The sequence below is a fragment of the Hippopotamus amphibius genome, chromosome 2, assembly GCF_030028045.1.
Source record: "Hippopotamus amphibius kiboko isolate mHipAmp2 chromosome 2, mHipAmp2.hap2, whole genome shotgun sequence".
In the NCBI taxonomy this organism is placed as follows: domain Eukaryota; kingdom Metazoa; phylum Chordata; class Mammalia; order Artiodactyla; family Hippopotamidae; genus Hippopotamus; species Hippopotamus amphibius.
The window spans coordinates 221,247,650-221,261,029 of NC_080187.1; the positions used below are offsets into that span (position 1 = coordinate 221,247,650).

Genomic DNA, 13,380 nt, shown 5'->3' on the forward strand with positions numbered 1-13,380 from the left:
GCTTGGCGAGGAAAACACTGGGGGTGTTTCTGGGGGGAATGGAGACATTCCTCTGGGCCCGACCCTGGTGTGGGCAAGCGTGTGGTGGCCGATCTCACACGCGGCTTGTCCATGTGCACAACACCCAGACAATGAGGCCTTTATGTCCCACACAGTGGACATTCACAGGAGCTGGAGGGAGCTCTCTTGGTAGGCAGTGGCTCCCGTAGAGGAAGGCCAGCCCAAGAGATGCCACAGGCCTGTATCTGTATGCAGAACCCATGAAAGGGCCTGTCTGAGTAAACTGGCCTATCTGAGGGCCCATGATCCCTCACAGAGACCTGGGAAACCCCATTCCAGCAAGGGACCAGCCCTTCAGCTCTCACAAGAGCCAAGAGCATCTAGCTGCCAAGTCCCTGATCAAGGGTCCTTGTTGCCTCTCCCCACCTCCAGGCCTGGCCCCACATCCTCCCAACCAACACTTCTTGGAAGTCACTCAAGCACACCCCACAACTGACCATAAGCTCAGTCCATCCTCGTGCTCTGCCTCGACATGCACAGAGATCTGCGTGGTTGCTCCCCAGGGCAACACGTCATGAAATGGTGCCTCCATGGTCAGTCTTACTACACTTCAGGTCAATCGAGTTGAATTTCAAGGCCTGCATTCCGATCTGGTGGATGGGGAGCCATGTCAAGCATTCCTCCTTGGGGACCACAGAGATTCCCAAACAGGGCCAATTTCTTCTGTGGCAGCATTCCCTACTGTGGCCCGTGCAAGGCCACCAAACAACAGCCATGCAGCTACGCCCTCCTCAGCCCACATCCCGGGACCACCCCTCCCCTTCAGGTCAACAGGGCCTCACGATGGACATGATAACGGGATGCCCAAGGGCTCTGCAAAGCCTTCATGGGGGAATGGACACCCAGAAGCCTTTTCTCCTCTGGAGGGGGCTCTCTGACAAACCAGTGGCTTCCGGAGAGGACGACCAACCCAGGAGAAGCTATGGTCCTGTGTATGCATGCAGACCCCATCAGAGGCCCCATTCGGATCAAGTGGCTCCAACAAAGCACCATGATCCCTCACAGAGTCCTGGCACAACCCCATTGAAGACCACGGCATGGCTTCCAGCCCTTGAAATAACCAGCAGCATCCTGCCTCCAAGCACCTGAGGATGGGCTCCTGCCTGCCTCTCACCATCTCTAGGCAGGGGGCATGAGCCTTCCCTACTGACAGGTTTTGGGAAGCCATAAAGCACACACCACAAGGGACCATTCCCTCAGTTGGTGATCATACTCTGGCGCTAGGTGCACAGAGGTCTCTAGAGATGTTCCGCCTGGGGCCAAGGAAGAAAACACTGCCTCGATGTGCTCTCTGACTAGAATACAGCTCTAATGAAGGCATGTGAGTGCACCAGATGTGAGCCCATAAATTTGGGGCAGCAGCAGACATTCCTCCTTGGTAGGCAGGAGGTTGCCAAAAGACTACCCTGTACTGCCTGCTGTGAGGGCGGCCAGCCCATAGTTCAAAATTCTCTGGGGCCTATCGGTAGCAAACAAAAGAGCTACTCACTGCGGAACATTCTGGCTGTGGTGAGTCCATTCCAAGGCTTGGCCTGAAACACAAAATTCAAAGCAGAAAGGCTTAAGGAAAGACTCCACCCATGGCTTCAGAACATGTGGGCCCTGGCACTATGGAGCAGGATAGAAAACCAAAGGTGGCAACACATCTTGGATATGTGGAAGCCATCTACACTGGGAGGAGTCTCAAGGGATTTCCTCGAGCGAGAGGCTGCTCCAACACCCACACCCAAACCCACACACACACCCACACCCAGGGCTCTGCAATGGACCAAAAATGCAGGCCATCCTGCCCCTGGATCCCTCTGTTAGGCCTCAGCGTAATCCTATTGAGCATGATTTTTTGGTCATCAGCTCTCTTCAGGACCATATGAGTTCTCATCATCGACCCAACTGAGGCCCTCCTCACTCACCTGCGCCCTGCCACATGTGAAGGCTTACCTCAGATGCTTCCTGGAAAGAAGGATGCCTGAAGGGATGTGCCATTCTGTCGAATCCACGTGCTGGGCCAAGGCTCATGGTGATTGCCCTAGGGAACATAGGGCAGACACAGATCTTCATTTCTCTGGGGACGATGGCTGCCAAGAGGTGAGAAGGACAGCTGTGAGAACTCCAACTCCATGCTAGATGCATTGGGGGACGTGTGTGCCACACGCTCATGCATCGAATGATGCTACAAGAAATACCTGCAGCAATACATCCAGGAACATAGGGCCCAAATGTACCTCCACGCAGAGACAGGAACACATAGCTGAAACGCATACAAACAGCTCCCTACATAGCTTCCTTCCTGCCTCCCTTCCTCCAGAATGCTCTAGCTCCCTCCCCTTTGACCCTCGTCCTTGGCTCACTCCCTCCATCCATCCATACTTACAAAGATGAAGGCATGAGTGGACAGGTGGATCAATGCCATCTTATGTACCTTAATACTGTGTCAGGGGCAGATGAAATAACCAGTACGTATATGTCTCCCCAGGGAAGGACTAGCCTCATGGATCCTCCAGGCAGCACAAGGCCTGGCACCAGGTCTGCTTGGTGGGGAAAACCCTGGGGGTGTTTCTGGGGGGAATGGAGACATTCCTCTGGGCCCGACCCTGGTGTGGGCAAGCGTGTGCTGGCCGATGTCACACTCGGCTTGTCCATGTGCACAACACCCAGACAATGAGGCCTTTATGTCCCACACAGTGGACATTCACAGGAGCTGGAGGGAGCTCTCTTGGTAGGCAGTGGCTCCCGAAGAGGAAGGCCAGCCCAAGAGATGCCACAGGCCTGTATCTGTATGCAGAACCCATGAAAGGGCCTGTCTGAGTAAACTGGCCTATCTGAGGGCCCATGATCCCTCACAGAGACCTGGGAAACCCCATTCCAGCAAGGGACCAGCCCTTCAGCTCTCACAAGAGCCAAGAGCATCTAGCTGCCAAGTCCCTGATCAAGGGTCCTTGTTGCCTCTCCCCACCTCCAGGCCTGGCCCCACATCCTCCCAACCAACACTTCTTGGAAGTCACTCAAGCACACCCCACAACTGACCATAAGCTCAGTCCATCCTCGTGCTCTGCCTCGACATGCACAGAGATCTGCGTGGTTGCTCCCCAGGGCAACACGTAATGAAATGGTGCCTCCATGGTCAGTCTTACTACACTTCAGGTCAATCGAGTTGAATTTCAAGGCCTGCATTCCGATCTGGTGGATGGGGAGCCATGTCAAGCATTCCTCCTTGGGGACCACAGAGATTCCCAAACAGGGCCAATTTCTTCTGTGGCAGCATTCCCTACTGTGGCCCGTGCAAGGCCACCAAACAACAGCCATGCAGCTACGCCCTCCTCAGCCCACATCCCGGGACCACCCCTCCCCTTCAGGTCAACAGGGCCTCACGATGGACATGATAACGGGATGCCCAAGGGCTCTGCAAAGCCTTCATGGGGGAATGGACACCCAGAAGCCTTTTCTCCTCTGGAGGGGGCTCTCTGACAAACCAGTGGCTTCCGGAGAGGACGACCAACCCAGGAGAAGCTATGGTCCTGTGTATGCATGCAGACCCCATCAGAGGCCCCATTCGGATCAAGTGGCTCCAACAAAGCACCATGATCCCTCACAGAGTCCTGGCACAACCCCATTGAAGACCACGGCATGGCTTCCAGCCCTTGAAATAACCAGCAGCATCCTGCCTCCAAGCACCTGAGGATGGGCTCCTGCCTGCCTCTCACCATCTCTAGGCAGGGGGCATGAGCCTTCCCTACTGACAGGTTTTGGGAAGCCATAAAGCACACACCACAAGGGACCATTCCCTCAGTTGGTGATCATACTCTGGCGCTAGGTGCACAGAGGTCTCTAGAGATGTTCCGCCTGGGGCCAAGGAAGAAAACACTGCCTCGATGTGCTCTCTGACTAGAATACAGCTCTAATGAAGGCATGTGAGTGCACCAGATGTGAGCCCATAAATTTGGGGCAGCAGCAGACATTCCTCCTTGGTAGGCAGGAGGTTGCCAAAAGACTACCCTGTACTGCCTGCTGTGAGGGCGGCCAGCCCATAGTTCAAAATTCTCTGGGGCCTATCGGTAGCAAACAAAAGAGCTACTCACTGCGGAACATTCTGGCTGTGGTGAGTCCATTCCAAGGCTTGGCCTGAAACACAAAATTCAAAGCAGAAAGGCTTAAGGAAAGACTCCACCCATGGCTTCAGAACATGTGGGCCCTGGCACTATGGAGCAGGATAGAAAACCAAAGGTGGCAACACATCTTGGATATGTGGAAGCCATCTACACTGGGAGGAGTCTCAAGGGATTTCCTCGAGCGAGAGGCTGCTCCAACACCCACACCCAAACCCACACACACACCCACACCCAGGGCTCTGCAATGGACCAAAAATGCAGGCCATCCTGCCCCTGGATCCCTCTGTTAGGCCTCAGCGTAATCCTATTGAGCATGATTTTTTGGTCATCAGCTCTCTTCAGGACCATATGAGTTCTCATCATCGACCCAACTGAGGCCCTCCTCACTCACCTGCGCCCTGCCACATGTGAAGGCTTACCTCAGATGCTTCCTGGAAAGAAGGATGCCTGAAGGGATGTGCCATTCTGTCGAATCCACGTGCTGGGCCAAGGCTCATGGTGATTGCCCTAGGGAACATAGGGCAGACACAGATCTTCATTTCTCTGGGGACGATGGCTGCCAAGAGGTGAGAAGGACAGCTGTGAGAACTCCAACTCCATGCTAGATGCATTGGGGGACGTGTGTGCCACACGCTCATGCATCGAATGATGCTACAAGAAATACCTGCAGCAATACATCCAGGAACATAGGGCCCAAATGTACCTCCACGCAGAGACAGGAACACATAGCTGAAACGCATACAAACAGCTCCCTACATAGCTTCCTTCCTGCCTCCCTTCCTCCAGAATGCTCTAGCTCCCTCCCCTTTGACCCTCGTCCTTGGCTCACTCCCTCCATCCATCCATACTTACAAAGATGAAGGCATGAGTGGACAGGTGGATCAATGCCATCTTATGTACCTTAATACTGTGTCAGGGGCAGATGAAATAACCAGTACGTATATGTCTCCCCAGGGAAGGACTAGCCTCATGGATCCTCCAGGCAGCACAAGGCCTGGCACCAGGTCTGCTTGGTGGGGAAAACCCTGGGGGTGTTTCTGGGGGGAATGGAGACATTCCTCTGGGCCCGACCCTGGTGTGGGCAAGCGTGTGCTGGCCGATGTCACACTCGGCTTGTCCATGTGCACAACACCCAGACAATGAGGCCTTTATGTCCCACACAGTGGACATTCACAGGAGCTGGAGGGAGCTCTCTTGGTAGGCAGTGGCTCCCGAAGAGGAAGGCCAGCCCAAGAGATGCCACAGGCCTGTATCTGTATGCAGAACCCATGAAAGGGCCTGTCTGAGTAAACTGGCCTATCTGAGGGCCCATGATCCCTCACAGAGACCTGGGAAACCCCATTCCAGCAAGGGACCAGCCCTTCAGCTCTCACAAGAGCCAAGAGCATCTAGCTGCCAAGTCCCTGATCAAGGGTCCTTGTTGCCTCTCCCCACCTCCAGGCCTGGCCCCACATCCTCCCAACCAACACTTCTTGGAAGTCACTCAAGCACACCCCACAACTGACCATAAGCTCAGTCCATCCTCGTGCTCTGCCTCGACATGCACAGAGATCTGCGTGGTTGCTCCCCAGGGCAACACGTAATGAAATGGTGCCTCCATGGTCAGTCTTACTACACTTCAGGTCAATCGAGTTGAATTTCAAGGCCTGCATTCCGATCTGGTGGATGGGGAGCCATGTCAAGCATTCCTCCTTGGGGACCACAGAGATTCCCAAACAGGGCCAATTTCTTCTGTGGCAGCATTCCCTACTGTGGCCCGTGCAAGGCCACCAAACAACAGCCATGCAGCTACGCCCTCCTCAGCCCACATCCCGGGACCACCCCTCCCCTTCAGGTCAACAGGGCCTCACGATGGACATGATAACGGGATGCCCAAGGGCTCTGCAAAGCCTTCATGGGGGAATGGACACCCAGAAGCCTTTTCTCCTCTGGAGGGGGCTCTCTGACAAACCAGTGGCTTCCGGAGAGGACGACCAACCCAGGAGAAGCTATGGTCCTGTGTATGCATGCAGACCCCATCAGAGGCCCCATTCGGATCAAGTGGCTCCAACAAAGCACCATGATCCCTCACAGAGTCCTGGCACAACCCCATTGAAGACCACGGCATGGCTTCCAGCCCTTGAAATAACCAGCAGCATCCTGCCTCCAAGCACCTGAGGATGGGCTCCTGCCTGCCTCTCACCATCTCTAGGCAGGGGGCATGAGCCTTCCCTACTGACAGGTTTTGGGAAGCCATAAAGCACACACCACAAGGGACCATTCCCTCAGTTGGTGATCATACTCTGGCGCTAGGTGCACAGAGGTCTCTAGAGATGTTCCGCCTGGGGCCAAGGAAGAAAACACTGCCTCGATGTGCTCTCTGACTAGAATACAGCTCTAATGAAGGCATGTGAGTGCACCAGATGTGAGCCCATAAATTTGGGGCAGCAGCAGACATTCCTCCTTGGTAGGCAGGAGGTTGCCAAAAGACTACCCTGTACTGCCTGCTGTGAGGGCGGCCAGCCCATAGTTCAAAATTCTCTGGGGCCTATCAGTAGCAACCAAAAGAGCCACTCACTGCGGAACATTCTGGCTGTGGTGAGTCCATTCCAAGGCTTGGCCTGAAACACAAAATTCAAAGCAGAAAGGCTTAAGGAAAGACTCCACCCATGGCTTCAGAACATGTGGGCCCTGGCACTATGGAGCAGGATAGAAAACCAAAGGTGGCAACACATCTTGGATATGTGGAAGCCATCTACACTGGGAGGAGTCTCAAGGGATTTCCTCGAGCGAGAGGCTGCTCCAACACCCACACCCAAACCCACAACCACACCCACACCCAGGGCTCTGCAATGGACCAAAAATGCAGGCCATCCTGCCCCTGGATCCCTCTGTTAGGCCTCAGCGTAATCCTATTGAGCATGATTTTTTGGTCATCAGCTCTCTTCAGGACCATATGAGTTCTCATCATCGACCCAACTGAGGCCCTCCTCACTCACCTGCGCCCTGCCACATGTGAAGGCTTACCTCAGATGCTTCCTGGAAAGAAGGATGCCTGAAGGGATGTGCCATTCTGTCGAATCCACGTGCTGGGCCAAGGCTCATGGTGATTGCCCTAGGGAACATAGGGCAGACACAGATCTTCATTTCTCTGGGGACGATGGCTGCCAAGAGGTGAGAAGGACAGCTGTGAGAACTCCAACTCCATGCTAGATGCATTGGGGGACGTGTGTGCCACACGCTCATGCATCGAATGATGCTACAAGAAATACCTGCAGCAATACATCCAGGAACATAGGGCCCAAATGTACCTCCACGCAGAGACAGGAACACATAGCTGAAACGCATACAAACAGCTCCCTACATAGCTTCCTTCCTGCCTCCCTTCCTCCAGAATGCTCTAGCTCCCTCCCCTTTGACCCTCGTCCTTGGCTCACTCCCTCCATCCATCCATACTTACAAAGATGAAGGCATGAGTGGACAGGTGGATCAATGCCATCTTATGTACCTTAATACTGTGTCAGGGGCAGATGAAATAACCAGTACGTATATGTCTCCCCAGGGAAGGACTAGCCTCATGGATCCTCCAGGCAGCACAAGGCCTGGCACCAGGTCTGCTTGGTGGGGAAAACACTGGGGGTGTTTCTGGGGGGAATGGAGACATTCCTCTGGGCCCGACCCTGGTGTGGGCAAGCGTGTGCTGGCCGATGTCACACTCGGCTTGTCCATGTGCACAACACCCAGACAATGAGGCCTTTATGTCCCACACAGTGGACATTCACAGGAGCTGGAGGGAGCTCTCTTGGTAGGCAGTGGCTCCCGTAGAGGAAGGCCAGCCCAAGAGATGCCACAGGCCTGTATCTGTATGCAGAAACCATGAAAGGGCCTGTCTGAGTAAACTGGCCTATCTGAGGGCCCATGATCCCTCACAGAGACCTGGGAAACCCCATTCCAGCAAGGGACCAGCCCTTCAGCTCTCACAAGAGCCAAGAGCATCTAGCTGCCAAGTCCCTGATCAAGGGTCCTTGTTGCCTCTCCCCACCTCCAGGCCTGGCCGCACATCCTCCCAACCAACACTTCTTGGAAGTCACTCAAGCACACCCCACAACTGACCATAAGCTCAGTCCATCCTCGTGCTCTGCCTCGACATGCACAGAGATCTGCGTGGTTGCTCCCCAGGGCAACACGTCATGAAATGGTGCCCCCATGGTCAGTCTTACTACACTTCAGGTCAATCGAGTTGAATTTCAAGGCCTGCATTCCGATCTGGTGGATGGGGAGCCATGTCAAGCATTCCTCCTTGGGGACCACAGAGATTCCCAAACAGGGCCAATTTCTTCTGTGGCAGCATTCCCTACTGTGGCCCGTGCAAGGCCACCAAACAACAGCCATGCAGCTACGCCCTCCTCAGCCCACATCCCGGGACCACCCCTCCCCTTCAGGTCAACAGGGCCTCACGATGGACATGATAACGGGATGCCCAAGGGCTCTGCAAAGCCTTCATGGGGGAATGGACACCCAGAAGCCTTTTCTCCTCTGGAGGGGGCTCTCTGACAAACCAGTGGCTTCCGGAGAGGACGACCAACCCAGGAGAAGCTATGGTCCTGTGTATGCATGCAGACCCCATCAGAGGCCCCATTCGGATCAAGTGGCTCCAACAAAGCACCATGATCCCTCACAGAGTCCTGGCACAACCCCATTGAAGACCACGGCATGGCTTCCAGCCCTTGAAATAACCAGCAGCATCCTGCCTCCAAGCACCTGAGGATGGGCTCCTGCCTGCCTCTCACCATCTCTAGGCAGGGGGCATGAGCCTTCCCTACTGACAGGTTTTGGGAAGCCATAAAGCACACACCACAAGGGACCATTCCCTCAGTGGGTGATCATACTCTGGCGCTAGGTGCACAGAGGTCTCTAGAGATGTTCCGCCTGGGGCCAAGGAAGAAAACACTGCCTCGATGTGCTCTCTGACTAGAATACAGCTCTAATGAAGGCATGTGAGTGCACCAGATGTGAGCCCATAAATTTGGGGCAGCAGCAGACATTCCTCCTTGGTAGGCAGGAGGTTGCCAAAAGACTACCCTGTACTGGCTGCTGTGAGGGCGGCCAGCCCATAGTTCAAAATTCTCTGGGGCCTATCAGTAGCAACCAAAAGAGCCACTCACTGCGGAACATTCTGGCTGTGGTGAGTCCATTCCAAGGCTTGGCCTGAAACACAAAATTCAAAGCAGAAAGGCTTAAGGAAAGACTCCACCCATGGCTTCAGAACATGTGGGCCCTGGCACTATGGAGCAGGATAGAAAACCAAAGGTGGCAACACATCTTGGATATGTGGAAGCCATCTACACTGGGAGGAGTCTCAAGGGATTTCCTCGAGCGAGAGGCTGCTCCAACACCCACACCCAAACCCACACACACACCCACACCCAGGGCTCTGCAATGGACCAAAAATGCAGGCCATCCTGCCCCTGGATCCCTCTGTTAGGCCTCAGCGTAATCCTATTGAGCATGATTTTTTGGTCATCAGCTCTCTTCAGGACCATATGAGTTCTCATCATCGACCCAACTGAGGCCCTCCTCACTCACCTGCGCCCTGCCACATGTGAAGGCTTACCTCAGATGCTTCCTGGAAAGAAGGATGCCTGAAGGGATGTGCCATTCTGTCGAATCCACGTGCTGGGCCAAGGCTCATGGTGATTGCCCTAGGGAACATAGGGCAGACACAGATCTTCATTTCTCTGGGGACGATGGCTGCCAAGAGGTGAGAAGGACAGCTGTGAGAACTCCAACTCCATGCTAGATGCATTGGGGGACGTGTGTGCCACACGCTCATGCATCGAATGATGCTACAAGAAATACCTGCAGCAATACATCCAGGAACATAGGGCCCAAATGTACCTCCACGCAGAGACAGGAACACATAGCTGAAACGCATACAAACAGCTCCCTACATAGCTTCCTTCCTGCCTCCCTTCCTCCAGAATGCTCTAGCTCCCTCCCCTTTGACCCTCGTCCTTGGCTCACTCCCTCCATCCATCCATACTTACAAAGATGAAGGCATGAGTGGACAGGTGGATCAATGCCATCTTATGTACCTTAATACTGTGTCAGGGGCAGATGAAATAACCAGTACGTATATGTCTCCCCAGGGAAGGACTAGCCTCATGGATCCTCCAGGCAGCACAAGGCCTGGCACCAGGTCTGCTTGGTGGGGAAAACACTGGGGGTGTTTCTGGGGGGAATGGAGACATTCCTCTGGGCCCGACCCTGGTGTGGGCAAGCGTGTGCTGGCCGATGTCACACTCGGCTTGTCCATGTGCACAACACCCAGACAATGAGGCCTTTATGTCCCACACAGTGGACATTCACAGGAGCTGGAGGGAGCTCTCTTGGTAGGCAGTGGCTCCCGTAGAGGAAGGCCAGCCCAAGAGATGCCACAGGCCTGTATCTGTATGCAGAAACCATGAAAGGGCCTGTCTGAGTAAACTGGCCTATCTGAGGGCCCATGATCCCTCACAGAGACCTGGGAAACCCCATTCCAGCAAGGGACCAGCCCTTCAGCTCTCACAAGAGCCAAGAGCATCTAGCTGCCAAGTCCCTGATCAAGGGTCCTTGTTGCCTCTCCCCACCTCCAGGCCTGGCCGCACATCCTCCCAACCAACACTTCTTGGAAGTCACTCAAGCACACCCCACAACTGACCATAAGCTCAGTCCATCCTCGTGCTCTGCCTCGACATGCACAGAGATCTGCGTGGTTGCTCCCCAGGGCAACACGTCATGAAATGGTGCCCCCATGGTCAGTCTTACTACACTTCAGGTCAATCGAGTTGAATTTCAAGGCCTGCATTCCGATCTGGTGGATGGGGAGCCATGTCAAGCATTCCTCCTTGGGGACCACAGAGATTCCCAAACAGGGCCAATTTCTTCTGTGGCAGCATTCCCTACTGTGGCCCGTGCAAGGCCACCAAACAACAGCCATGCAGCTACGCCCTCCTCAGCCCACATCCCGGGACCACCCCTCCCCTTCAGGTCAACAGGGCCTCACGATGGACATGATAACGGGATGCCCAAGGGCTCTGCAAAGCCTTCATGGGGGAATGGACACCCAGAAGCCTTTTCTCCTCTGGAGGGGGCTCTCTGACAAACCAGTGGCTTCCGGAGAGGACGACCAACCCAGGAGAAGCTATGGTCCTGTGTATGCATGCAGACCCCATCAGAGGCCCCATTCGGATCAAGTGGCTCCAACAAAGCACCATGATCCCTCACAGAGTCCTGGCACAACCCCATTGAAGACCACGGCATGGCTTCCAGCCCTTGAAATAACCAGCAGCATCCTGCCTCCAAGCACCTGAGGATGGGCTCCTGCCTGCCTCTCACCATCTCTAGGCAGGGGGCATGAGCCTTCCCTACTGACAGGTTTTGGGAAGCCATAAAGCACACACCACAAGGGACCATTCCCTCAGTGGGTGATCATACTCTGGCGCTAGGTGCACAGAGGTCTCTAGAGATGTTCCGCCTGGGGCCAAGGAAGAAAACACTGCCTCGATGTGCTCTCTGACTAGAATACAGCTCTAATGAAGGCATGTGAGTGCACCAGATGTGAGCCCATAAATTTGGGGCAGCAGCAGACATTCCTCCTTGGTAGGCAGGAGGTTGCCAAAAGACTACCCTGTACTGGCTGCTGTGAGGGCGGCCAGCCCATAGTTCAAAATTCTCTGGGGCCTATCAGTAGCAACCAAAAGAGCCACTCACTGCGGAACATTCTGGCTGTGGTGAGTCCATTCCAAGGCTTGGCCTGAAACACAAAATTCAAAGCAGAAAGGCTTAAGGAAAGACTCCACCCATGGCTTCAGAACATGTGGGCCCTGGCACTATGGAGCAGGATAGAAAACCAAAGGTGGCAACACATCTTGGATATGTGGAAGCCATCTACACTGGGAGGAGTCTCAAGGGATTTCCTCGAGCGAGAGGCTGCTCCAACACCCACACCCAAACCCACACACACACCCACACCCAGGGCTCTGCAATGGACCAAAAATGCAGGCCATCCTGCCCCTGGATCCCTCTGTTAGGCCTCAGCGTAATCCTATTGAGCATGATTTTTTGGTCATCAGCTCTCTTCAGGACCATATGAGTTCTCATCATCGACCCAACTGAGGCCCTCCTCACTCACCTGCGCCCTGCCACATGTGAAGGCTTACCTCAGATGCTTCCTGGAAAGAAGGATGCCTGAAGGGATGTGCCATTCTGTCGAATCCACGTGCTGGGCCAAGGCTCATGGTGATTGCCCTAGGGAACATAGGGCAGACACAGATCTTCATTTCTCTGGGGACGATGGCTGCCAAGAGGTGAGAAGGACAGCTGTGAGAACTCCAACTCCATGCTAGATGCATTGGGGGACGTGTGTGCCACACGCTCATGCATCGAATGATGCTACAAGAAATACCTGCAGCAATACATCCAGGAACATAGGGCCCAAATGTACCTCCACGCAGAGACAGGAACACATAGCTGAAACGCATACAAACAGCTCCCTACATAGCTTCCTTCCTGCCTCCCTTCCTCCAGAATGCTCTAGCTCCCTCCCCTTTGACCCTCGTCCTTGGCTCACTCCCTCCATCCATCCATACTTACAAAGATGAAGGCATGAGTGGACAGGTGGATCAATGCCATCTTATGTACCTTAATACTGTGTCAGGGGCAGATGAAATAACCAGTACGTATATGTCTCCCCAGGGAAGGACTAGCCTCATGGATCCTCCAGGCAGCACAAGGCCTGGCACCAGGTCTGCTTGGTGGGGAAAACACTGGGGGTGTTTCTGGGGGGAATGGAGACATTCCTCTGGGCCCGACCCTGGTGTGGGCAAGCGTGTGCTGGCCGATGTCACACTCGGCTTGTCCATGTGCACAACACCCAGACAATGAGGCCTTTATGTCCCACACAGTGGACATTCACAGGAGCTGGAGGGAGCTCTCTTGGTAGGCAGTGGCTCCCGTAGAGGAAGGCCAGCCCAAGAGATGCCACAGGCCTGTATCTGTATGCAGAAACCATGAAAGGGCCTGTCTGAGTAAACTGGCCTATCTGAGGGCCCATGATCCCTCACAGAGACCTGGGAAACCCCATTCCAGCAAGGGACCAGCCCTTCAGCTCTCACAAGAGCCAAGAGCATCTAGCTGCCAAGTCCCTGATCAAGGGTCCTTGTTGCCTCTCCCCACCTCCAGGCCTGGCCGCACA

The 13,380-nt window shown here is 54.5% G+C and overlaps 5 non-coding genes across 5 annotated transcripts; all 5 read right to left on the minus strand.

Annotated features, from left to right (window-relative positions):
• Positions 1-1,867: 1,867 nt before the first annotated feature.
• Positions 1,868-1,948, minus strand: LOC130847381 (small nucleolar RNA SNORD115). The gene has a single exon (XR_009052146.1). It is a non-coding gene; the product is annotated as a small nucleolar RNA SNORD115 (small nucleolar RNA).
• A 2,506-nt stretch (positions 1,949-4,454) lies between these two features.
• On the minus strand, positions 4,455-4,535 carry LOC130847382 (small nucleolar RNA SNORD115). The gene has a single exon (XR_009052147.1). It is a non-coding gene; the product is annotated as a small nucleolar RNA SNORD115 (small nucleolar RNA).
• Positions 4,536-7,041: 2,506 nt separating this feature from the next.
• On the minus strand, positions 7,042-7,122 carry LOC130847384 (small nucleolar RNA SNORD115). Its single transcript, XR_009052148.1, has one exon. It is a non-coding gene; the product is annotated as a small nucleolar RNA SNORD115 (small nucleolar RNA).
• A 2,506-nt stretch (positions 7,123-9,628) lies between these two features.
• LOC130847385 (small nucleolar RNA SNORD115) lies at positions 9,629-9,709 on the minus strand. Its single transcript, XR_009052149.1, has one exon. It is a non-coding gene; the product is annotated as a small nucleolar RNA SNORD115 (small nucleolar RNA).
• Positions 9,710-12,215: 2,506 nt separating this feature from the next.
• Positions 12,216-12,296, minus strand: LOC130847386 (small nucleolar RNA SNORD115). The gene has a single exon (XR_009052150.1). It is a non-coding gene; the product is annotated as a small nucleolar RNA SNORD115 (small nucleolar RNA).
• Positions 12,297-13,380: the final 1,084 nt, after the last annotated feature.